This window comes from Epinephelus fuscoguttatus, linkage group LG11 (genome assembly GCF_011397635.1).
Source record: "Epinephelus fuscoguttatus linkage group LG11, E.fuscoguttatus.final_Chr_v1".
NCBI classification, from domain to species: Eukaryota; Metazoa; Chordata; class Actinopteri; order Perciformes; family Serranidae; genus Epinephelus; species Epinephelus fuscoguttatus.
The window spans coordinates 22252241-22279579 of NC_064762.1; the positions used below are offsets into that span (position 1 = coordinate 22252241).

General features: G+C 42.1%; 1 protein-coding gene across 9 annotated transcripts in view; it reads right to left on the reverse strand.

Annotated features, from left to right (window-relative positions):
- gphnb (gephyrin b) overlaps nt 1-27339 on the reverse strand; it is a 163364-nt gene that overhangs the window by 44546 nt on the left and 91479 nt on the right. The window lies entirely within an intron of this gene.

The window sequence follows — 27339 nt, forward strand, 5'->3', positions numbered from 1 at the left end:
TGATTGGGTCATTGCTTCTCATCAGTTACCCACCAATCACAGCCCATTCTCACAACAAGGCGGTCCATTTAGATATGGCTTTGTACTCACTGATACCTGCTACACTAATGCTGCCACACACCACTGCTGCTGCTGCTGGAGCTAGCAAAGCTTTGCTTCCTCCACCCCAGCCTCCACCTTTCTAATCTAGAGACCTAACATGGCTTAAAGGTTAAAAGGGTATTATGTCTTGCTTTGGGCCCACTCCTTGTACACCCTGGGGGGGTTTCTGCATTGCACTCCCTGTATTGGTTTAGCATACTGCTTGTCTGATCCACGGAGCATCTTAAGAGCGGAGCAATCAGCGCCAAGTATAACTGCATTTCCATTTGTTGCAATGAATGTTAAATCTATGACGAGAGTGTTACTGACTGAACCTTCTTTACCCCCATCAGTGCATTGATCTTGTGCCTTTCTCATTATGTGGGTTATACTGGCTCGTGGTTACGCAGGCTACAACACTGTTGAATATTACTTTTCATAGATATATGTACAGACAGTGCATGAGAACAGCCTGGTCAGAGGCAAAATAGTGTGGGACATGCCTTCGCCATAGTAGGAAGGTTTGATGATGTCACTCTGCATTATGATTTGCTTCTGTTTGGGGGAGTGGGTACATTATTTTTGGAGAAACGGGCCCCTGGAGCAATGGGTGTTTGTTTTTTGGATTACACACTGTCTTTAAAAATGGACTTTTATTCCTATTGGACATTTTTCTAAGAGTATTGAGGCTTTAGAATTATGCGCTGTCAGAGCAATGACATGGCATCACTGTATGTACCATATATAACATGCTCTCTTGGTTTGCATACAGTATGACAGTAAAATGTTTGCTTCAAGTCCACATTCAATGTATTAACTATGTATTTATTTCTGTTTTCTTCTGATGTGGCAACACATGACATGCCTACTCAAATCAACTGCAATATCACAGAAAAACCATAGTTTACATAAGTATAATGACCACAAATCCAGATCAACTATGACCAAGAAAGGATGCAACCCTCACCACAACACAGTGCTGTAGGTAAGCCCTGCAATCAATGTAGGTTTCAATCACTGATACAAAATGTCTCCAACACAATATCCGTCCTCCCCTATCATGTTGTGCACAGTGAGCTATCTGACATGACATGTAAACCAGAACTCACACGGGAAATAAAACGAACCAGGAAAATGCAATGCAATTTATTTCTAGCACCCAAAAGCATCACCTATTACTGCTCCACTGGGGTCAGCCATGATTGGAGCATTTCATTCATGCTGCCGTAAGGCCTTTCTAATAGCAATGCCTCCACCAAAAGGCACATAAGGACTTTTATTAACTACACTAATGAGGTTGGAAAGAGGTTATGTTTCTACCTCTTTCTCAGAAACTTGCCTGTACATTTCCCGTTATGCTGCTCCTGTCCCTTTACTGGCGGGAGAGTCATTCACTACGTCCAAAACAGCGGCTGTACAGAATTTCATTCATATGGTATTTTGTCAAAATATCAAAAACAAAAACAAAACACAAACATGGCCATCTGCGTTGGCAGAGGTTTTTGCTGGTCCGAGAGCCTTCCAGCACAGAAACAACATATCACTGGGAAATCCATTTAACAATATCACATCTATTCCCAGCAAACTAATGACCAGCATTAAAGCCAAATTCACTATGAATTATTACTTCAGTCGTCAGATGATTCTCGACCTTTCCTCGTAAAAAAAGTCACATTTTCGGCTATATAATAAATTGCCTTTATAAAATGGTGTTGTCAAGGAGATGATCACCTCATCCCTCCTAATTGAAATGCTGCAGATTCACAGTAGCTGCCCTCGTCAAACCTACAGCTCAGAAAATGAACACTGGCAGGAAACCACAGGAGGTTACAAATTGAAACTGGGGAGTGAACTACACAAGGATCTCCTAAATACTGAAGCAGCAAGGTAGCACTCTGTTAAGGAAACCTCAGTTCACCAATATCGGATGAACCTACCTGTTCTCTTCAGTCCCACCACACATTTACAAGATATTTATGTTTATAGTTGTCATACATTACATGATATTCGGATACTGACAATCTCCAAAAACTAAATTGAAATTTTTTGAAACCTCCCACTACCATTTTTTGAAATTTTCCTGGTGTCTACTACGCTGTCTTTTTGATATTACCACAGGGTTGGAGTGCCAAAGTAGGAACGGCATTTAAACCTGTGCTATGTTTCGCAATAAAAACTTTTAAAGGTCCAGTATGTAGGCTTTACTGGGATATACTGGCAGACATGGAATATATCATCCCTAACTATGTTTTCATTAGTTTATAATCACCTGAAAGTAACAATCGTTGTGTTTTTGTTACCTTAGAATGAGTTCTTCATATTTACATATGGAGCGGGTCCTCTTCCACGGAGTCCGCCATGTTTTTTCTACAGTCGTCCAGAATGGACAAACCAAACACTGACTCTATATAGGACCACTTGCATTTTCGCGTCGGCCACCGTGGTTCTCCTTCACTCAAGGGAGAGTTTCAGTTGATTGCATTCTGCAACCTCACCACTAGATGGCACTAGATCCTACATGCTAGACCTTTAATGCAAAATCTCAAAGTAAAATAAGACAGTTATTCTACTGCAATCTAACTAGTCTTAGAATCTATCTGCTGCTGTCCGATAGCAATAAAGCCTCCAGGGGTGAGGGCCATTGTTCTGGGTTGTTCTAATGTAGCAAGCAGACATCTGAGCTAAGACTTTCTCTCTGTGTGACAGTCATTACAGCTAATCTTAATAAACAGACATCTGTATATGATTGCAGATAAATCAGAAAGATGAGTGTAAAGCTAAAATATCATAAGATGATAGCTGATGGATTCTGAAATTGCATTTTGACCAATGAGTTCCACCTCTCCACATGGACTGTTTACTTGCCGTTCAAACGTGATTGGTCAACACTACTAGACTACAACGGGCCACAAATGGGAACTACAACACTTTCAATACCAAGATCTTGTGCCAGTGCCTACAGTCCATACCTATGTAAATTCCGTTAATAGAGATTACTATCTGACCAAATGAAAAACAAACTTCCACCCACAAAATGGAGCACCATGTTTGTTTCAGGCCATCGTTAACCACTGAGCCTGGTCAGTAGGAACGATCCAAGACACTGAAACAACAACTAAACGATTGTGAAACGAATCATGTTTCACACGAGACCGTTGGAAAAAGAATGTGATCAGTTCTAGATTACACCTGACCCCACTCTGTACCTCTACACTAAAGCTATTAAAGGTGTCCTGTGGACTTTTCTTGTAAACAAACTTTCTGTTTACATTCATTGTTTCTCACTAAAATGCATCGTGTGTACTTCAGGTGCTTTGCTGCTTAAATGTGGAACGAATTGGTGGAAGAGCTGAGGCTTGAGCCAATGCTGACCACTTTCACATCCAAGCTAAAGATCTACCCGTTCATCATTGTTTTAAATCAATTTTCTTTCAATTAATTTTGTTTGTTTCTTCATGTTTTTGGTTGTTTATTCTATTGTTTTTCTCTGTGTGCTTTTGCCTGTTGGCATTTATTATTTTCATTCTATGCACTTCTGATTGCTTGCTTTTACTGTTTTTATCATGTGCTTTTACCTGTGTAATCTGTAAAGCACTTTGGGCTGCCTTTGGGTATGAAATGTGCTATATAAATAAATTTGCCTTGCCTTGAGGTCTAACAAGTTTGTCTTTCCTCATAAAACACCTGCAAAGGTCTTCTTCACTGCCTTTTTCTGGTGCATTGCTGCATTTCTTGTTGCATTACCACCACGTATAGATCAGTGGAATTGTGTGAAATCGTTGGTGTGGATGTGTTTTACATTACTAGTGGTCAAAAACTCCATGGCATACCATTAAGATGGATCCTAAATGCACCCCTGCCAGCTGCAGACAAGTACATCCATATGCAGACTAGGGTTGTACAACACTCAGAATGGTGTCAGTCAAATCAGATTTGGCTGTTCAATACCAATATTCGAATATTTCATTCTTTTTTTTTTCCATGTAGAGTTTAAACAGTTCAGTTTGGTACGCATTTTTTCTGTTTCCACTGTGAAAAGCTGTGGATGGTACCAATTGGGAATGGTATGGAACGGTTCCCATTTTTGGTCCCCCCTCTGTTGGGGTACCTAGCACACAGGTGTGGTACTACAAGGTGGAGCTGTGAACACTGCAGTCCGTTGATTGGTCAATAGCGCCGCTGAGTTGTGGCTGTTTTTGTAACCACTGTACATACCATGGCAAGCCTTACATACACTGGTAAACTGTAACTAGAAAATGAATGGATGTTTTGCTGCCTCTCGCAGCAGCTGGAGTCTGAGAAAAAAAATAATTCACTTGGTCAATTGCCAGCAACTTTTAAGGTTAAGCGCTAACTTGTAATTCTACTCAATGCATGAGTTGATGATGTGAATCAACCTTAAATTTCACTGTGACAACTTTGACCATTACTTTAGTTGTTTTTTTTGTCTCACTTGGATGACACAGACTTTTAGTATGTGTGGATCTTCGAACATTTAATAAAATATATATTAAATTCAACCAGGTTATGTGAAGTACATAATTTCTACCACTTACTTGAAGAAAAAAAGCATCGCCAAGCGTAGTTCCTGTGGGCTCCAGCAACACTAAACCCCTGAGCTTGCCTGAGAAGGACTAAATGCACAAACAGGCTATTTTTAAATATCCCATGGAGAGAGACTCTCACTGCAGCCTGTTTTATTTTGTTCTGAAAATGTTGGCGTGCAACCTCATTCTGAGGACGATATACGAGGTGCAGACTTCCCTCTGTGTCACTGGTAATGAGGAAATACAGTGAGTGCTGGACGGAGCAGTGAGTGACAACAACCCTGCCCACATTTAAGAGTACTGTTTACAATGGAAACACTAGGGTCTGGGTACCATGTCTGAAGGGTTACTTTTGGTTCCAAAGTTACCATACTGAAAGTGTTTGGTGGAAACAGGGCTATACAAAAGCCTGAGACTGTATCAAATGAAGTTGGTGTGAACTGTAAATTCAACACTTCTACATAGAAGGCAGAAGATCACGCAGCCTGACAGGGCACAGCCTTTCCTCCCACGTGCAGCTGCCTCCATGTACGCAGCTGCCTGTACTGAAGAGTGGCACGAAAGCGAGGAGCGCTCACTAAGCAGCTATATCTGGGGAACGAAACATTGTCAGAAGTACACAGCACATCGACTGACAAAAACAAAACGACTGATCGACTCAAAGGATCTGAGACTCATGATTCGGATCTTTGACATTCAGGAAGCAGCCCTGATGGAAAACTATAGGAGGCTTAAGCTGCTTGCACAGATACTATATATGTTCTTTTGCTAGAGTTCCCAAATCTGTACAGCGGAGGTGGTAAGTGCAAAGTCAGCATGACTCATAGTCAGAATGGCCACAACAATGAAAATAAGACCAACCATTATGAGGAACAGACCAGCATCTTCCTTAAACTGGCACTGGAACAACACTGTATTCTGTCTAGCTATGGTACCCAGTTATCTTACAATCTCGGACATACAAAAGAACAATGTAACACACTCACAGTCACGAATGTCTCTTATTAGATTACACATTCCTCATATCTTAAGTGAATTACAGATTCAGTTTGATCAGCGTAAACATCTTCTGAATGATATCCCACACTCTCTGACTGTGCAGGATTCTGATGACTTGCTGTCTTTTGCTGTCAAATTAAACTTGTGTGCTGTCAGTGCTTTAAGCTGATTTGAAGTTTTGTGCTTACGTTTTCAAAACAGCAAGTTATTGAAAAAGAAAAAAAAACTTAGCAGCTCTCCGATGGCTCCCGTCTGAATAAATAAAGGTGAGAGAGAATCCACGCCAGGAAAGCAAAACATCCGGTAACCAAAGCCGACCGGGAGCATGTGCTGCGTGCTCGGTCGTCCGGCCCCGATCATTCATCACTGCCCTCCTATGGCCGTCTCCATGTCTACATGAATTAGAAATTAATGAGCTGTTGAGTGAGTTGCCAGCATCGCGGAGAGTGAGAGCTAACACAGCTGATTTGACAGGCCCGTGTTATGCTGTTCAACCACCCCCCCACCCCCACCCTCCTCCCGCTTCTCAACAGCCCACATGGTGGATGAGCACGCTCGGTACAGCTGGTCAGACAGTCTCATCCATTCCTCTTACTGCCTTTCATTTCCTGTCTGTCTTCTCCCCCTCCGCGCTGTCTGTCTGACTGTTTCGCTCTCTCTCTTTCTGTCTCACTGTTCAAAGCTCTCTTGTACTCTTTCCATTCTCTCTCCATCGCCCTCGAGGCAAACTCTCTGAGTCAGTGGGCGTGAGTAACTCAAGACAAATATAATATCGCATACAATGTATGCAAACTTCACACATCCTGATGCATGTTCATAAGGCATGCATGTTGAAATATGTCTGAACACTTTATGACACATACTGTACTTAATCTACAGTGTTTATCTAAAGACCAACATAAAATCCCAAACAGTACACACACTTTATACACACATGAACAAGCACACTGGACTCAGCTGAAGTGTTTTTGACTCGACGCCTCGAGCAACTTGACCCAAATGGTCTATGGGTGCTACGAGCCAAATAAAGCAAGGGAGGGGGGCTGAGCGTGTGTACATTAATCAGAGACAAAAGAGCACTTTCCTTCAGGCTGTAGCTACTTTCATCTGGTCTCCGCAACAATATATCACACATATTATAATACATCCTGCGTCCTATACGACCCAGCCACCTCAGCCATCCCTCTGCACCTGACATTTAACAGGGCAGGATCATTCCTTACAGCTTAATGAATATCAAACTGCCTTTTTTCCATCCAGTCATTGAAAGCTGTTGTCTCTCTAACCGAGAGGATGGTACACACTTCAGCTTGACATGCATGTTTATATTTCCCCGCAGGCCACGTAAAGATCGTGCTAAGCAGATTTTAAAAAAGGGAAAAAGAGTAGTGCGCTGCAAAAATCTCTGTGTGAAGTCTTATTTTCTTAAATCAAGAGATAAAAATCTTGTCAGTGAAGTGAGATTATAAAATGCCAGTCAACTTGTTTCATGTATTTTCTAAAAATGTTTTTGAAGGAATACTTTTGGAAATCTGCCTTTTTGATTTCTTGCTGAGTCTAAGTTTAGACTCTCTGACTGATGCCACTGTTGTGTCTTTATTCTAAATATGACGCTACTGCCAGCAGCCAGTTAGCTTAGCTTAGCACAAAGACTGGAAAACAGAGGAAACAGCTAGCCTGGCTCCGTCAAAGGTGACAAAATCTATTGCTCACTAATAAACGCATTTAGAGCTGCAACTATTATTTTCCTGATCAGTTTACTTGGTGATTATTATTGTTTGGTCTATAAAATATCAAAAAATAGTAAAAAAAAAATGTTCACCCTAGTTTCTCAAAGTCTAAGGTGACATCTTTAAAAGTCTTGTTTTGTCAGTCCAAAACCCAAAGATACTCATTTTAATATGATATAAAACAGAGAACTGCAGGAAGCCTCCATATTTGAGGTAATCTGCTGATAGCAGCATCGGCCATTTTTTTTTTGCTTGAAAAATTATTTTAATGATTGATCAGTTATTAAATTGGTTGGCGATTATTTTTCTGTCGATGAACTAATTCAGGGGGTTTCGGCCATTTTCAGGCCAACGACCCCTGAGCTGAAAAAGAGACGGAGCAGGGACCCCCTACAAATATTGTAAAAAATTAATTTGCACTCTGAAAATTTTTTCAGACTTCTATCGCTTGCCTGTAGCTGCTCAGTCAGCAGCAGTTGTAGCATAGCTAGGTGTGTTAGCCTCATCCTTTGCACTTTTGCTGATGGTTTCTCAAGTAGAGGGTATGTCAGCGTCTCTGGCTCAAAAACTTATACACTTGGAATAATAATAAAGCTAATTGACCAATATTTTTAATAAAACATAAATATTAGCTAACTAGTTCACCTTGCCGTTATGTTTAAGTGCTGCACAGTGATTTAGCGTAAGCTAGCTAACATTATCTCACAAGAATTCATGGCCAACAGTTAGCTTGTTATTACTGTTGTGTACTGTAAATTAACATAGATCAATTCATATTTGCTAATACATTGGATTCATGTTACTGTTTATTTTCAGACATACTTTAAGTTTTGAAAAACAAAACAAAAAACCTGGACAACCTGTTGAAGACCCAGGGACTAATGGACCAAATCCTTGCAGCTCTAGACACATCTTTTGTTTTCAATTGTGATCACAAAAAAAACAACAAAAAAACTAAAATAAATAAATAAAAATGACACCTTGTGCTTTAACTGCAGGCTTATGTGTCAGACTATCTTGTTTCCTGAGTCTTGTTGTCCCTGTGAGGTTGCCATAAAACCAGCTGAGTCTCCAGAAAGTCGATGCTCCCAGCCAATACTTGTACAGACATTAAAAAATGAGTTACATCACATTAACTGGTGAGCTTCAGAGGTGCTTGTAGGTGTATTTTGTTACCTCTGGGCAGAGTGAAGCTGGCTGTCTCCCCTTGTTTTCAGTCTTCATGCTAAGCTAAGCTAATCAGCTGCTGGAAACAACACCATATTACAGACATGAGAGTGGCCTGAAATTTAAATATTCTCTTGGGAAGAAAGCAAAATAAATGTACATATTTTGCAAAGTGTTAAATTTCTCGTTTGAGAAAATGGCACAGGAATGACATGGAAAAGGATTTTTTTTTAACAGAAAATAAGTACATGCTTGTTCTCTTTTGGATTTCTGGCAAACTCAATCCAAACATGTCACTGTGATTCTCAAATTTCGCCCAGGAAAATTTTAAAACACTTAATTTCTGCATTTTAGTGAATTCTTATGCATCAATTTTTTGCCTTTTCTTCATCAGTTCATTGTGGAAATGTCTTAAGTTTGATCAAAATAAAAGCCTTCTGCTACTTTTATGTTTTTATTATTCTAAATACTGAGAGAGACATGTCCCCTGTGTCCCTCCTCAAATCTACACCAATGACTTTAAATTTTGCTGGCCTGTGCTAACATCATCTATATCAATATTTTAGTGGTGTCTGTGTAAACCAGCGAGAATCAACAATTCAGTGGAGCAAACAGGAATAAAAAGCATTAACTAGCCCTGCATGCATCTATTCTCCACACACTGTGGGAACCTTTGTGTAACTTAGCATCGATAAAGCTGCGAATTTATCGCTGCACCTGACATTTAGCTATCGGTAGAGTCTCCACGGCCGCGTCAATATCCTGCTGCTTCTCCTTGTCAGCTGTTTAAAGCCGTCATGGATTTTGAAGGTGCTGCTTCCACACTTCTTCATCCATTTTGCCCTCATTTCCATTTACAGTAGCGCTCCAGCTAAGCTGCTGTGTTGGTGACTGGAGGGAAGCACATGGCAACTCCAGGGAAAAGGGAAAACAGCATAGGCGCTGGGATCAAGGGGTTTCTGATTCCTCTCCTGCATGAATTTCACTGTGAGGTGCTGTGGGTAAAAGCAGCAGCTAAACGAGGAGAGGAGATGTGGATGGAGTTGCTTCTGTAAGCTGATTGCTTGACTTAAACACTGATGGAGTCCTGCGAGATTTCTACATTGTCTCGCTTACTCTTCCTCCTGTCTTTGCCTTCACATGAGTGTGTAATGTTCTCCACCTTCTACCGCTGCAGGAACACCACGACCACAACATCAGGCACACAAGCCCCTTCATCCCTCCTCATCCTCACCCTGCAGCCCTACAGCTAGTTTAAACTAGTCAACAGTCCCGTCGCCACATTACTCACCCTTCTACACCCCTCAACTCATTCACGGCCTGACGGTGTACCTCATTCAGGCATCATCATCGTCATCATCATCCTCAACAGCAGCACACATGCACATATTTATATGCACTTGTATTCACAAACACACACTGTACACGCAAATGCATCCATCCCCCATTTCCACTCAGCTAATAATACAAAATCCTTCACTTATTTAACAGGCACACAAATTACTTCTGCGCACACACACACACTCACACAAACACACACTCAAAACCTGTAAACATTCTCTCAGATATGCAGGAGGAAAGACATTACTTACCATCTTCTGCCTGGAGTCGGAACAGAATGAGCTCCCCGGCACATGCACACAAGAACACACACACACACACACACACACACACACACACACACACACACACACTTTTACACACTCGCTAACTGGGAGAGGGTGAGCGAGGCAGGGTGAGCGAGAGAGTAAGAGAGAGAGAGAGAGAGAGAGAGAGAGAGAGAGAGAGAGAGAGAGAGATAAGAAGGGAAGGCTGGAGTGAGAAGGACGCACAAGAGAGAGCGCGAAAGAGCGGCAAGGAAATGCAACAGCCAACGAGACAATAAGGAGGAGGAGGAAGAGGAGAAGGAGGAGGGTATATAGCTGCACATACGGTGCTGCGCTAAATCATACATGCATGACTGAGGTCTGTGTGCGCGCGTGTGTGTATGTGCATTTCCCATGAGCATTTCTGTTGAGGGAAATGACGGATGTGACTCTTTCCCTCACTTTCTCTTCTCACTTTCTCACTCTGTCGTTTCCATACTGATTTGAGATGATTGAGTCAGGGTGGTTTGGTGGTTTTGGGGACACCCAGGCTGAGCTGATATGAGGTGAGCTACCGGACCTGTCCTCAGGGATGGACAGATGGCTACAGATAGACAAACAGACAGAGAGACAGACTGTGCAGCACAGGCCCAGCTCGCCAAAACCGTCTTCCGCTTCCTGTGTGTTTCGTTTCGTTCATTTTCAATTACATCCATCCTTCCTGCCCCCCTCCAACTCCCACTCTCCCTCAGTCCCTTGTCCTCTCTAACTCATTAGCTCTCCGTCCCTTTCTCTCTCGTTCACTCCCTCCCACTCTCTGTTCTTTTCTCTCCTTCCCTCTCCCTTCGCCTTTTCTTTCTCACTCGCTCCATCATAAATCCTCCACACCTCCAGCAGGCCAGGAGATGAGGAGTCACTTTTATGAGCCTTACTGCACTGGAGGAGGACAATAACACATATCTAGAAGTGGTGCTGCTTTGCCGGACACACACACACCACACACACACTCACAGCAACAGACACACAAACGGTCAATAATGTCAGGTAAAGCCAAACATGAATAATTTCAGTGGAACACAAAGGCGTATAGCAAGTCCTATCTATTGTTTCCACAGGGGAATAAACCTGTGAAGAATGACGACACAGGCTGTAAAACAACGCCGGAATGTCACACTGCGCCAGGCCTCAATGTCCTCATCTGAACAGACCAACAAAACCAACCAGTCACTCACACAATACATGCACATGTACACACACTGCGGTGTCATGGAAATAGAGAAACACATAGGTAGAGCACAAAAACGACCATGTGAGCCTTTACCACTTAAACTGGTGACAAATTAAAAGGAAAAAACAAACTGGACTTGCTTGCGTTTCTTGAAGACGTTTCGCCTCTCATCCAAGAAGCTTCTTCAGTTCTTAATGACTGATACGAAGTTGCAGGCTATAAACCCTGTGTGGGTGGGAACCCTTGCAGAGTCATAGGGGTCACTTGAGCTATTAGTTTCAGAGTCGTTAAGGTCACAATGTGAGTCGTAGACTCACCTGGCCACCATGTGAGTTCTTAGGGTCCGAAGGGACCAGTGGTGAATGGGTGTGAAGTCGTCTGGGGAGGGATCCCAAGACTGCATTGTAGGTGGTGGACAAGTAGTGTTGTAAGCTTATCAATACACTAATGTCAATTAAAATTGCATGTTTTCATTGATAGAGGCTTCATATTTTATGATAAATACACGTCTTTATCACAAAAAGCACAAGAAAACCTCTGAAGGATGATCTCCGCAGCATCTTTGTAGTTGAATATCGACTATAAATGAGGAGATATAGCCTCATTTTTCTATATAAAAAAAGAGCAGAAGAGTCTCAAGTTTTTTTTCCAGTCACCAGTCTAACCTGCAGTCTTACTGTCTGGCCACCATTCACCAATCAAAAGGTAGGGAAGTCATCTTCAGTCATCTTTGTAGCCTTAAGCCACATCCTCACTTACAAATTTTAAGTTTAAAATGCTATTTTAAAACTAAAACAATGTCTGTACAAATGAGCATTTTAGCACCATATCAGAATTTGTCCAGGTCTTCACTAACACGCCTCAAAACACATCCCTTGACCAGTCATGTACACTGGGCTGGTGTAAACAGGAAGAAGACTCTCTACGCTGTGTTTGGTTGCTTAGAAACAGAAAGTACTTTGGGGATGGCAAAAGGGAGAAAGGGTCAAATACCGCAAAGATAAACCGTCACATCCTATATGTGCAAGAACTGGACAACAACAATAGAGGAGAAATCTGTTAATATACTGTATATCAATTAGGTTTCCTCTAATGAACCCCCTCTCTCCCCGCATGCTTCAGCCTTCCCCTCATCCAAAGCAAGTACGTTACCTTGTGCTGATATGTTTACTTCCGTGGATATTCCGTATCACAGCGATGACATGCAACCACAGTGTCTCAGGTGAAAAAACGCAGTATCTCCAAAGCGCTATCAAATGCTCTTAGCTGTGCATTTCCTCAGGAATGCCTGGCATTTGCAGCTGGGGGAAAAAGTCTTTGGTGGACATGAGGCCTTAATGAAAGTAACACATAAATATAAGGTGTCAAGGCGGTGGGAAAAAATCAGGAGTCCTTTCAAAGCAAATATGGAGGCATATCAGAGTGGTATTGGGAGCATCATCCATTGCCGAAGGAAGCCATTGCAACCACACAAGAAGGAAAAAAATCACAAAAGGCGTCTAGGCTTGGCTATGTTTTGGCTTGCCATGCCATGACTAATAAGACTCAAACAGGAAGCAAATGTCGGTGTCTGCGTCGTTGTTTCTTAAAGCCTCTGTTTCTACCCATCAAGACCAGATGCAACCAAGAGTTCAAACTAACAAAGGGTCAGCAGCACTTTCAGACGTCTCCGTTTCAGGGTTTCTAAAACACCCGAGTAGTGTGGACGCTAGGTGTAAGCAATAGTTATGTCTTAAAACAAAAATGTATCAGTGTGGCTGTTGCCTTAGAGGTGAAACAAGGGTAAAACAAAGTCCAAAATAATAATGAAACCATTTCGTGATCCCTCCTGCCCTGTACAGAGGCAGCAAAAACCAAGAACAAATATTGTTAGTATGCGTCCACACACATCACACATTATAGATGTGCCACATTAGTGAGTAATGTAAGTTCTTGTATATGCTGACCAAAACAAAAAAAGACACACACATACACAGGAAAACATGCAGACAAACACTCCCAATCCCCTTCCAAGGTCCCTGACAGTGAGAGCTAGCAGAGCCATGCACCCAGTGGACATTAGTAGAGCCACTCCAGCAGAACGCACCCTGCTCCATCCTCACAGCTCAAAACAGGGTCAAGGGGACAGAGGAGTTTACAACACACAAACACACACTTCCTACTGTATATTTATGATAGTTATGGACAATACAGTCACGTCTCCTGTACTGTTCTAGGCTGCAGGAAGAGAAGCTGTCGTACAGGCTGTAGATCATTGATCCATCACACTACAGCCGGATGATTTGACATTGGAACGGTGCTAACGTATACAGCCGAGGCATAAATCATTCATCTCCCTCTGTCTGATCACTTCGCTCTGTCAACGATTCCTCTGTCACTACTCATTTGCAAGTGATGATTCTGTGATCTGCGCACAGAGCAGGCTCAAGCTTAACAGCGTGTGCAGTTCACACACCATGACTACTGCGTTTGTTATGACAAGTGTGAGAATCCTGTGAGGGACAGAAAACTGTTCAGTAGTCAAGGCTGTTCTTGTGACTGTGAGCAAAGTGACTCTTGTTGAGGCAAACAGTGTGACTATACCTATACTCTACACTAAGTACCAGGTAAGTAAAGGTTACAAAATAAAGGAAACATTTAGATTAGTGCTAAAAAGATTTGTCAAGTAATCACTGAGTTTATAATTAAGTCATCTACAATTTAAATTATTCATTGATCGTTTAAGTCATTTATTAAGCTCAATGCCAAACACCTGCCAGTTTCAGCCTCTCAAACGTGAGGATTTTGTGCTTTTCTCTGAACATGTGTCAAATATTTTTAAACAATTTTCTGACATTTATAGATCAGGATATCGACTCGTTGAAAAAATACCCTGCACATTAATCGGTGATGTAGATAATCTTTTTTAGGCCGTAGATCAGAAAGTGACAGATGAGTTTAGCACAGCAAAATGTGCTAACTTTACCAAAATAGTAGATTATCGTTGGTGTGTAATAATCCATAGATCTTGATTGATGTATTGATTCAGTGATCAACAATCCAATATCACTGATGCATTGTCAAACACTGGCAGGCTGATAATGACAAGCAGCAAAGAAAAAAAAAAGGTGAGGATAACATTATTTAACCGGGAATAAATCAGCAGTATGACTATATTTTGGATTGCTTAGAAAATACAGGCCAACAGACAGAGCACATGCTGTATGAAAACAATACTGTTATGAAATAAAATACTCAGGAATCATGGCACAATGTTACCTGCCTTGCTGGGCAGCTCACGCCGCTAACTTCTTGCTATGGCAACATTAGCTGCTCTGTTTCAACAATGTTTGACTGAAACAACAAGTTTACAGGCTAAAATTCAACTGTGCTGTTCTGTCGGAAGATTCAGTGACTTAAACAAATGGTGAGTAAGAAAAAGTATAAATAATAAATACTAGTCCATACCCACTGGTAGCTTTTTCACCTTCTACCTATGCCAATCCTCAATGCCTATGTGCAGTTTCACATAGATTGACCACATCAGTGAGTAGAAAAACGTTGGACAGACAGAATGACTGACTGACAGAATGACACACTGACAGTTTCTGTGATTATGTACAGCATACCATAACATGACTTAGTCAAACCAAAAATTAGAAAAAAAACCCCATTGGGCCACAGGGGGAGCCACAGCCATCGGTCGCATTTTAGCCATTTTAAGCATTTTTCTGTTGTTATAGCGCCACCCAGTTGCCAATTAGAGTTAAATTTCTCCAGTCACCTTGAGGCGTCCTGTTCTACATATCTACCAAGTTTAGTAAAAGTCGATATGGCCGTTAGGGCTAGATAAGAAATTAGCTCTCTAGCGCCCCCATTTTTGTGTGGTCATATGCCTACAAAGTTGCGTGGTGATCGGTGAAACTCTTGAGATGTTATACACCTTTATGTGATGAGCCACGCCCTCCGCAATATTCATTGCCTTATAGAAGCTCAGTTTTGGTAAGTTTTCCAACTTTTGCCAAGAGGGAACTTTAGATATTGGTCCCTAGATTATGTTCACCAAGTTTCATGCAGATCAGTCAAACTTCCTAGGAAGAGATCGATTTGAAGTGTTTTTCAAAAATTCAAAATGGCGGAAAATCTATATAATTGGAAGTTATGGGTTCTTGAGGCAAATTTGTTCCATCGCATCTCTGTGCAAAGTTTCATGTCTCTATGACATACGGGGCATGAGATATGCCCATTCAAAGTTTGCAATTTCAGTCGGTTGCTATAGCGCCCTCCTTTGGCCAATTGATGTAATATTGTTTCATTCGCATCCTCCCATGACCCTCTACCACTGTGCCAAATTTCACATGGATTGACCAAGTCAGTGAGGAGAAAAACATGGAACAGACGTCATTATATAGTAAGATAAGATAATTTGTTAGGTTAGAGGAAAACTCCACTAGCCGCTATAGGCTAATTCAGTGGTTTTCAAATGGTGTGCCGTGATGCCAATCCAGGTGTACCATAGAATTTTGTGATAACCACACATTATTATGGCAATAATCAACTTGGGCTATACAAAATTTTAATTGACTGTATCAGTATGTTGTGTGCTGCCATTTCCCAATAAAGAGACATACTCTCGCTGAAAAATGTAATTCAATTGAATTTAATTGAAAAAAAAAAAAAAAACCTTTATGGTGAACCTGTTCGTCAACGTTTGCGCATGGGAATTATGAGTGACCTACCACCATAAGAAAACAGAAAAAAAAACACTGTCAGTACTTGTATCACTAAAGTCTTGTGTTTTCTCATATTCATTGTCTTATGTCGTGATAAGGGTGATAACACAGGTTATAGAAGCTAATGTGCACAGATGTAAACAAAGGTGTAACTTGGGCATAAAAAGTTTGAAAACCACTGGGTTAATTTATTTTATTAATTTTATTTTAGAAGTGCCTAAGCTAATAATGGTAACAAGCAAAAAACAATAGCTTTGTCTATGAACCTTGACAGTTATTACTGAGCCTAATTTTATACTTTTGTTAAATGATCTTGTTTATCTGTGTTTTATGGCTGTTAAGAGAAATTTGCCTTCAGGGCTTTAAGCCAGATAGTCCTCAAGTTTTAGGAAACAGATCAGCGTTTGGGTGAAAAAGGAAAAAGGATTCTTCCAGGAAGGTTTACACTTAACTGGCTACAATTACTTTCATTAGTTATGTGCTGTCTTTATTGTTTCTGGCCAAAAGCAAAAACGAAAGAGGCAGCAGCTTCTTCTGTAACATATTGTGTGCAATGGGCAATATTGTCTCATATCGATCACAGGCCGATTCATGGCAGACTTTGGCCCAATCCCAATACCCCCCCTTGTCAACTACCCCTTAGCCCTTGGCCCTACCCCTAGCCTTTGCCCACAACCCCTTGGCCCTCGAAATGAAGCAACGAGGAGTAGGGGTTGAAATCTTGCGGTTGAGTTCATCCTACCTATTGCATTTGCATTTTATTGGGACAGGCCCTTTGTGATACTGGCTAATATTGTATCATATATCTATATAATCTATATAATATCATATCGAGATTAAACTAGTGATGCACACCCGTAGTAGCAAATATACTAACATACAAGTAAACAGCACTGCTTTATCTAGTAAAGCTGCTTCACCACCACATACTCAAAGCAGATTAAAAAGCTCGTATCCATCTTCATCATCAGCATGTGTTATGGGTCTGGTATGGATGTATGAATGAATGTCTGAGTCTGCCTGTTTGCACATGTGTGCATACAGTGTTAACATGCTAATTTTTTGCTCATGGCTATGACCAGAATGGCAATACGTCCACGGTGAAGGTCATGGAAGTGGTGTGCGCTGAATTAAACTGCTGCACTGTGACTCATTTCCCACATTCCAGTGAAGAAGGAGGAGTTGATTTCCATAAGCCTTGGCCTTGGCTCCACAGCCATACATCAAGCCATTAATCAAAAAAAAAAAAAAATCTTACAGGACCAATGCAGAGTGAGGCAGTGTCCTCTAGGTGTACAGCCAGCACCTGAAAGAGTTTGTGCAGAGGCATCATGGGAGAGTGAGAGCACTGAATGCTTTAATCAAAATAAATGCCAATATCAGTCAAGTTGATGGGATGTTTGGAACAGTATACAACACACGGAGCATAAATACTGGTAGCACCTGCAGATGCATCAAGGTGAAAGCTCCGATCAAAGGGGCAGCTGCCAGGCTTCAGAGGCATCATCGTTTCAGGCCTTAAATTCATATAGAAAATTAATTTGTGTGATTGATGTGTTATATTGACTTATTATCAGCTGACAAAAGGAATCCAATAAATGCAAGCAGATTAAAAAAATCTGTTTTTTTTTCTCATTCCCCGTATCTTGTAGTTAGTGTTCAGACAGACTTGATTTGATTTTGGTGGACAAAGGTCAAGGTCACTGTAACATGGTTCGTCTTATTCTTGCGAACTGCTCATGCTGTTCATGTACTTGTTATAGATTGACAATTGACTACAAGGTGACACTATTTCCAATTGAGCTGATTAGGCAAAGGTGCTTTATAGCCAATTCCAAGCCGAAACGCAGGACATAGCCTGGTTGGATCCAGGTTAGCCATGCAGCACAAGTTGCCATGGCAATCTAGCCAGGTTAACAAAGAGCCGCAGTGTAGTAGAAAACCCTGGCTATAGCTGTGTCTCAGTTTAGGGCCTGCAGTCTTCGAAGGCTGCATTTGGAGACTGACTGCATCACATCGGCGCAACCAAGGCCGTCCCATTTCGAAGGCTCCTTTCAAATGCGGCCGAAAAATGCAGCCTTCTTTCCCAGAATTTGGAGATTGCAACAACCGGTGATGCAACCAGGAAAGCTTCCACAAACCAGACCATCCCATTTCGGAGACCATTCAGTTTGGTGATGTGGTCTTGAAAGGACATGGCCGACGTAGACCGCGAAGGCCGCGTCCTTCAAAGGCTGCAGCCCCTGAATTGAGACACAGCCTATCTTGTGTTGTGGTACCCCTCTGGATGTTGACACAACTTTTTATTAGGGAACTATTTTTGAACTATAACAGGATATCTTGATTTGATGTTCAAACAAACAACGGTTATTCAGTGTCTCAGTGTTTGCTGGGATTCCCTGTTTGTCAGTGGTGTCTGTGGCCTGATGACGTCAATCCAACCTTTCAAAATGAAATGATGTGATGTGATTCTTTGGCAGAGGCACTATTTGTGATTTTTTTTCTTAAATTTGTCGCTTCAGTCTCAAGGAACTTCCTACTTTTTCTTGCAAATTAATACCTTTACATCCTCAGAGAAATATCTGAGCATTTTTCTCTTAAAGTTGTGATTTGTTCCCCATAAAATTTCCACTTAAATCTCTGAAAATATCAAAGGTTTTGTCTTGTAAATGTATGGCTTTAATTTAGAAAATTCAGAGTATTTCTTGGACTGTTACCCCCCCCTTTCCCCAGCTCTGTATTATTCTCATTTTAGTGCTACCACTTTTCCAGCTGTGACCTATGACAGAGTAGGAGGGCCATTGTAAGTTTTAAAAATAATATTTCCCTTAATTGTTGATGGATCTATTTCTTTTGTAAGTGGACTATCAGTTGCTGCCAAAGTCTCATGATTCATAACTGAGTCTTATTATCTTATCTTCCTCTCTTATGACAAAGGTCATGATAACTCCTTAGTCATCATCTCTGTTGTAGAGATTGGGGAACATGGACTTCTCCAAGAAGAGCATTGATCAAATCAAAGAGCAGAAACTTTCTACAGCTTTGAAAAAACTTTAATTAAGGAGAAATTATCTCAAACACTTGACTTTGAAACCAACCCATCGTAAAAACATAAAGGGGTCATCTGTACCCTTTGACCTCCAGACAGCAGGCTTGGTATCAACGTAGGATTATTCATTTTAAGTGCAACCAGATGTCATATTTTGAGCTTGTAAAATAATCCTGCATCTTTTAACATACACCCGACTCAGGCAGTAGTATTTTTTGTGGCTGTGTCTCAGCAAATGAGTGCTCATAAAAATTCAAACCATCTCTAGTGAAAACAGGAACAGGAGACAAAACCCCAAAGCGCGCGCACGCACACGCGCACACACACACACACACACACACACACACACACACACACACACACACTGTCAACCATCCTCTGAGTCAAAGCCCATCTCCCATATGCTTCATTAATCCAAACTCACCATTACATAACTGTACTAAATGCTCACAGGAGTGGAAGGGTACAACTACCCTCCCTGTATCTTGTGTGTGTGTGTGTGTGTCTGTGTGCATCTGCCTGTGCGTGCTGTCTTGTGTGTGTGAGCACAAGTAAGAGACAGTGTGACAGAGAAAGAAAATCTGGTTACATGAATGGCTGTAGAGCTGCTCAGTTTGTAATCCTTTTGTATCTGCTTGCATTTGTGGGCTGCATGTGTGAGTGTGTGTGTGTATGAGACAGTCACTTTCTCCTTTAAGGATCATTTTGTGTGTCCATATTTACTGTATGTTGTGTATGTATATGTGTTGTGTGTAAGTCCCAGTTGTTGCTGTGCAGACAGACAGGTTTGGACATCAGTTGTGAGTCTGCTCCTCCGTGGTGAAGAAACACTCACTGGCTTTGTGCTTGAAATCTTTGAGAAACTACAGCGCTCCTTTTGACACATACACACACACACACGTTCATACACAACATTTTTGCTTATGCATATGTTCAGAATCCATTAACAAAGACTCTCTGCGCATTTAAATGTCACATGGCATGCACTTGAGAACGCACACACACAGACATAGCTCGTAACCTGACAAACGCTACATGAGCTAAAGTGCTGATACACGACCTGTGTTTGTATTTATGCGTGTTTCTATCTACTCGTGCTTTGCTCTGCGAGCCGTGGTGTCCGTGCTGCTTATATGGAGAACCACTGCAGCAGCTCTGGCAGTGACAAGATTAAGACCTACTCCATACCTTCTACTCTCAAAGCCACCACGCAGCGCTGCCAACAAGACCCAGCTAACAAACTAACACAGCCCACAGTGGCACATGAAATGCATCAGTGAACAGAGCCATTCTGGCTCCGGCTCCGGGGACATTGTGTACATACTGTCGGCAGCCGCTTGCAACGTGGGAATTTCAAAGAACATATGGCAGCTTGTCGCTGGGAAACAGCCTGTGACAGAATCTAAACAAGCTAAGAGCTATACCTAGAAAAGCCATTAACTGTTTGTTATCTGCCGCCCACAGAGACGCACACATGTCCAGACACGCACGTCACACACAAACGCTGACTAATGTGGTTGGCATGTGATCGTGACAGGCTAGCGATGCTCAAACTGGGTCATTGACAAAGAAAGGCTTCAGTGGAGAGACAGGTGTGATTGTATGTTTGGATGTTGGGTCAAGGGAAGAGAAGCGAGGGGGTGGGGGGGCTGATGGGAGATGACTACCTCACTGCATCAGTGGAGCCAGTAGCTGCACTGGGACAACAGCAGCAGCAATAAAGCTCCCGACTGTCCAATTATTTACAGCTGCACACTCTGTAGCTCAGCTGAGGTCAGAAACACCTTGGCTAAGTCTGAGGATCTCTGATCATGATCAGTCATACAAGCTGTGATCACCACAACAGGCGCAGACCAGTGGTACAGTGATAGTTGACTAGGTGGGGGTATTGCTGGGTAGATGGATAGATTTCAAGCAGGAAGTGGGTATTCTCCCCTATATACTCCAGTGGCTTTTTGGCTGAGAGGCGAGTACACTGTAAACAAGCAGAAAAACAGGTGGCTATACCCTCCACTACACCACTGGCGCAGAGCACAGTGTAGAACAAAGGAGTGGCGCAGGATTGGGTCAACAGTATGGGCCAGGTTGCCAGAAAGCACTGGGATATTTGAAAGATAAAACCAGAAAGGTAACACCATATATTTCCACTCAGCACAAGCTAGAAACTGGCAACCGTCCTCCTGAAAAGTGGCCAGTGGTCAATATGGGTTTAAAGTTTAAATTGGTGGTTTAAAAGCCACAATCATTGTTAGCTGCCGTTAGCTGCTGAACGAGATGCTATAGCTGTGCAGTGGCTCTCGCTCCCTGGTTTGGAGGGTTTGTGTGCTACTGATTTAGCTGATAATGAAAGTCCATTGGCTGTATGTATGTTACTGTGCTACTGGCTTAGCTCCTACAGAGAGTCTGTCACTTCACAGCGGTTTCGATCCTTATTTCAGCTTCTTCAGCAAACATGCCTTCAATGTCTCAGAGCAAAGAATACTGCTTATTTTTTCAAAATTTTAAAACCTAATTTTATTTACTTGCCAAATTTTTAATCATTCAAATTTGGCTGGGTGGTCCATGACATATTTTTTTCTGTGGTGTGACAAACTCACTACACATATTTATTTTTGCTTTACCCGGACTTAAAGCGCAACCTGGTCTCACTTCCAGCTCATCAAATACCAACAAAGCAAAGCAGCCTTTAGTGGTGGTATGAGACGCATTAGGCAGCAGCATTTTTTGACGCTTTCTGAGAAACTGCCATAGTATAAAAAGAGAGAAAATCCGCACAGGGAGGTCAGGAGGAGAGGTGGATGGGTTAAACAAACTTTGGACTTTCACCTGGGAGACTGCTGCTCATTTCCTGTTTGAAACCAAAAGTCAATCAAGTTATTTTAATAACCACGTAGTACGCTAGTATGTGTGGTGTATTAGGCTAGTGACGTATTATGTTAGTAACAAACATACCTACTTAATGAACAGCCATGATGTTATTTTTCTAAACCGAACCACCTGCTAACCTAAACAAGATTTTTACCAAAGTTCTAAGTTTATTTTGAAGAGAAGAAAGACTGTGTTCATTTAATGAGTAGAATGTGTATTTTCTGTGAAGCAGAAGTTTATTTTGAAAAGTATATTCACGCGTCTTCCCTGATCCTCCAAAACTGATGCTGGAGGGATACCTAGAGCGTCACACTCTGACGTGTAGGGCCACTGACCAAGACCACAGCTGTAACTGAAAGAACTCTGATCGTACTTTTAAAGAGTGAAATTCTAGTGGTATGCTACACCCAAAGTGCTGTTGCTGCAATGCTTAGCATCATTGTTCGCTCCACAGGAAACGATGATTCAAACATGCACACGCTGTGCACGCCTAAGTCAAAACTGCAAAAAACAATATTAGCTGTTGTATGTTGTTGAATTTCAAGCTATTGCTAATGTATTCATTTGGAAATATAAATGTAACCAGCAGCAGCAAAGACAAAGGATGAAATCACAAACACCTGCAGACTGAGGAGTCCAGGAATCAAAACTTAAACACAAGATTGTCAATAAGATATAGTGGTGTAATGCATAATGACACAGTGTAGTCAAAGGACATTCAGTGACACCTCAGCAGGTTTAAGCCTCACATAAGCTGCGGCTTGAATCCAGGAATTCAACACTTTCCTATAACTCCCTGTGCTGTCTCACAATGTGCTGCTCAGCTCTCCACATCTCGACTGATTGTTTTTGCATACAGCACAACTGCATATTCAAATATCTACATTTACAACAGACTTTAAAAAAAACATTGTTGCCGGGGTTCAGTCGGCTCTCTGGCGCTGACCTCTCATCGCTCCACGAACACCGAGCGGAGAGAGAGATCTCCTCTGGCTGCTTCCTCTGTCTCATGACCCGCCTATGCGCCCACCCTCCCTCTTCCACTAACATCCCATCCCTCTGTTCCCATGGCAACCCCCTCATCTTTTCCCACAGCACCTGCCTGCTGTCCGGGAGACACATGGAGACGTGACACTGACAGATGAGGTGAAAGAGAGAGAGAAACAGGAGACAGTGACAGAGAGAGAAAGAGAGCTGTCGCCATTCTGCATTTTAAAAACCTGCAGGAGAAATCGATGAAAACATAAAAGGATACTTGGACATTTCATATGACAATTTTTGCTTTTTTTGCATCAAGAATTGTGTCACTTGAACAGAAGACAAGTTAGCACTCCTCGTTGTAACCAACTGGCACCATCAGCCCCAAACGAACCTGAGAGCCGTCAACATGTGGTGCATTATGGGCTACAGACCGAGTGCTAACAGTGACAGCAACAACATTTTGGGGAGAAAGAGGAACACACAAGTAGACAAAATGTTAAAGTATCCCATTAAAGCGGGGACAGACAAAGCAGACTGAGGGTATTTAGTTTTAAAAAATAATTGCAATGTGTTGAATTAAACCTGGGGAATAATTCTTTAAGCATCCAAGCGTGAGAACCACAACCTGCTGTCTCCAGAAACACACAAGTACACACACGCACACTCACACACTTGAACAACAGGGTTGTTACATAGAAAACACATTGAAACAGACACAAAACGAACAGGTTACAAAGTTGACACACTGAAAGAGAACACTGGTCAAGACTGTTGCGTGTGTGTGTGAGATGTGAAGTGCTGCAAAAATGAACTGTTACTTTTTTAACCTGAACTGAAATTAAGATGTAAACACAAATAAATAAATAAAATAAAACACTTTAGCTACACAAAATGCGATAAAAAAAAAAAAAAAAGTCAAGCTGGGGGGGAAAAAAGAAAAGCAGTGCAATCTTTCTTTCGCTGAAATAACCAGCCCCTCCAGGATGTTGTCATCGCAACAGCTGATGCAAATTCAACCAATCCCTGTTAATTCTGTGCAACCTTGCATTTTTGTTCAATCGCCGCAACTCTTCCGCAAATTTGACCAATCATCTTAGGTTCCTGTATGTCTCACCAATCATAGCAGTGCCCCACATGACGTCACAAAACTTACTTCCTTTTTTTCTGGTTGATGAGCAACACCAACGTCTTGCATTAACCATCAAGGCCTGAGAGGCAGTTCCCTAAGGTCCTGCACAAAAGCGGTATTATGACATCAAATGACAAACACTTGGAGAACACACCTGGAGAATGGCTAAAACGCATGACCAGACAAGCAATTCACCATGAGAGAGGCTGCACCATGCAGATCTAAAAGAGGTGCTGAAAGAATCAAGATGTGTTTGATTTAACGTGCATGGTTAGTAGTAACATTCGTGTGGTTTAACTAAAAAACTCAGAGCTGTGTGGTTTTATTCTCAATGGAACGAGTTCTATTTGATTTATAAAAGTCTCTGTCAGCACTACAGAAAGGCTAGAATCACTAAATCAATTGATAATTTTGTGCTATAGGGGAAAAAGATACTCTGGCTTGTTTTTGTTTCTTTAAGCCAATCAGAGTCATCTTGGGCAGCACTACGCCCAGGATGCAGCGATGGTGCTCTGGCAAAATAGCATCTGGGATGTTCTGGTCGAACGTTTAAGGTGCTGACACACCAAACCGACATCAAAGAACTAGCGGCGATGAAAGCCAACTGTTGCGTTGTCTACGTCACCTCACGTTGCCCTGTGTCAGTTGCATTTGAACACACTACAAAGACTACATCCGACGGCCAGGTAGAACGTACGTTCTGTGCCTGCGTGAGAGAGAGCGGAGTGACAGAGTGGTACATCCTGTCAGCCGAGGGGTTTCCTATCTGTGCAGCTGAGCTCTGCAGCACCTCCACGGGCTTAAACCTGAATAACAAACCAGGGCTCGGTGCTCTGGGTGGATCCAAACGGAGAGCCAGGGCTAGCTGGGAGGCTAGCGGCTAGGCTGTGCTTCCCTCCAGTCATGCTGCGGCTAACACTCCCAGCTAACTCAGGTTTGTTATTCAGGTTAAAGTGGGAAGAAGCAGCGGGTCTGTCAGGCAGCTGAGTGAAGTGGAGCCTGAGGGGGAAGCACCGGTTAGCCCTGGTTTCACTACAGGCAGATTCACTCGCTACAGGGGCAAGGTAATAACACCTGAACAGTCAATCAGAGTGATCTCTTTCACCAACAAGCTCCCCTGCTGATTCAACATGCTCAATCGGCTGAAAAGCCGCTGACGCCAACGCTGAAGTGCCTACGGTGCGGGACACGCCGCAAAAACTAGGGCGACAGATGCTCACCGACGGCCCAACTTTGACCGACCATCGGCTTGGTGTGTCAGGGCCTTTACACTGAGTGAGACAGAGTCTGAGCTTGTTTTTTTTGCGTTGTAGATCTTTACAAAAATGGACTAAAAGAACAAAGCAGGCGTGCCTTATTGCACGGTTCAAATCTTCAAAACATGCTATTTTCAGTGTGTAAGTTCTGAGCTCAGAGGTTGTTATTGTTGTTTCCTGTAGTGAAGGGGATTTGAAAACGATAACACACAGATAGCAAAAAGAAGGGAGGATGCAGGCCGACATCAGCGGCTCAATGACATGCTAATAGCCACAATCTAAATCTGATGAGTCAGGCTACATTTTTAATAATTTACACACAAAATTATTTCTGCTATTTTCACTTGCTCCCAGAATTTCATTACAAAAAAAATATCTACAAACACTGTAACATGCATTGCAACTTCTTCGAAAAGCTGCCTTGAAATCAGGCATTTTAGCTCGCAACAATCCCAAACAAAGGCTGCGAAAATCCTGGAGGGACTGAATTACTGAAATGAAATAGTGAAACACAATGAGAAGTATTTGTCTTTTTGAGTATGACAGACTAGAAACCATACATGTAAATGACAAACTGTATAGCTACAATAACCATGGCCTGTGGAGGTAAACGCAGTTGAGCTGTGGCAGACAACCAGTGGGGCTTGTGTGTGTATGAACATATGCAGTGTGTGAGTTGTTGGAGGTGTGTGTTCTTGGACTCCTGCCCTGGTGAAAACCTGTTTTAGCTTTATAACACAGACTTTTGCTGAGGACTTTCCAAAGGGCAGGTTTTGATTCAGGATTTCTGTTTAAGGTTACATTTAAAATCAGGATCACATTTAGGGTTAGTTTGAGGATTAAATCCATACATTGCAATAGAGTTCGATCTGTGTGAAAATTTTTAACCAGTTTGATGTCAAGCCAATTACATGAACAGACCAGTATACTGAATTTTACCAGTAGGCATTGCACTTGATTCAGCAGCTGCTCTTGAGAGGAACATAACACCATGTCCTGACAGCAAACAAGTGTTCGACTACAGCGATGCATAGCTTTACATCACAGCTCCTCACATCAAATCCCTGAAATACGTACTTCTGTCACATCATGTAGACAAACCACACACCTATCAGCTATGTGCTGGAGTGAACAGAAACGGACCATACGACAAAAGTTCAGCTAAAAACGGCTCAGTGCATCACTTGTGGCCATTTAGGACTCTTTCACTGTCTTCAAATCCAAAATGTTGCCATATTGGTGCTGCTTCAGTTTTCTTGAGAACCTAAGGGTGCTTTCCCACCTGCCCTGTTTGGTTCGGTTTAATTGAACTCAAGTTTGTTTGCCCCCTCAGTGCGGTTCGTTTGGGCAGGTGTGAACACAGCAATCACACTCAGGTGCGCACGAAAACAACTGGATCGAGACCTTCTTGAAGAGGTGGTTTTGACCCGGTTACAAAGGAACTCTGGTGCGGTTCATTTGTGGTGAGAACGTGTTCCGACCTGGATCTGAACCAACTGCAGTCACATGACACATTGTTTGGGTTAAACATGAGCATGTTACAGTCCTGGAGGATTATTAATGTGCACCTCCTCCTGTACTGCCTTAATATGCACATTCAGCACATCCAATGCATCAAAACATTGTTTTCTAGTTGGAGCCGCGCCTCATTTTCAAACTGTATGGTTTGACTACAATGAACAATGACAGCAATATAGTCCACGATGAGCAGCGCTAAAATCAACCTGCGTAGTTGTCCCTCCATTGTGACATTAGAAAGTGTCACATTTATCTTGCAAGTGTACTCTTCTTCAACGTTTTGTTTACTTCCTGGATTTTTCCCACATGGAAATTCTGACCAATCAAGAGCAGCTTTCTCGCACAAGGCATTTTATCTGGTCTGCTTGTAAATGCTGCCGTGAGAACACGGGGATTAGGAAATGAATACTGTCAACGTAAAGTCCTCACATGATAAATTTGTGTCTGTAAGTGTGTACAGTGTGCGTGTGAGTGTGTTCACTGTACAT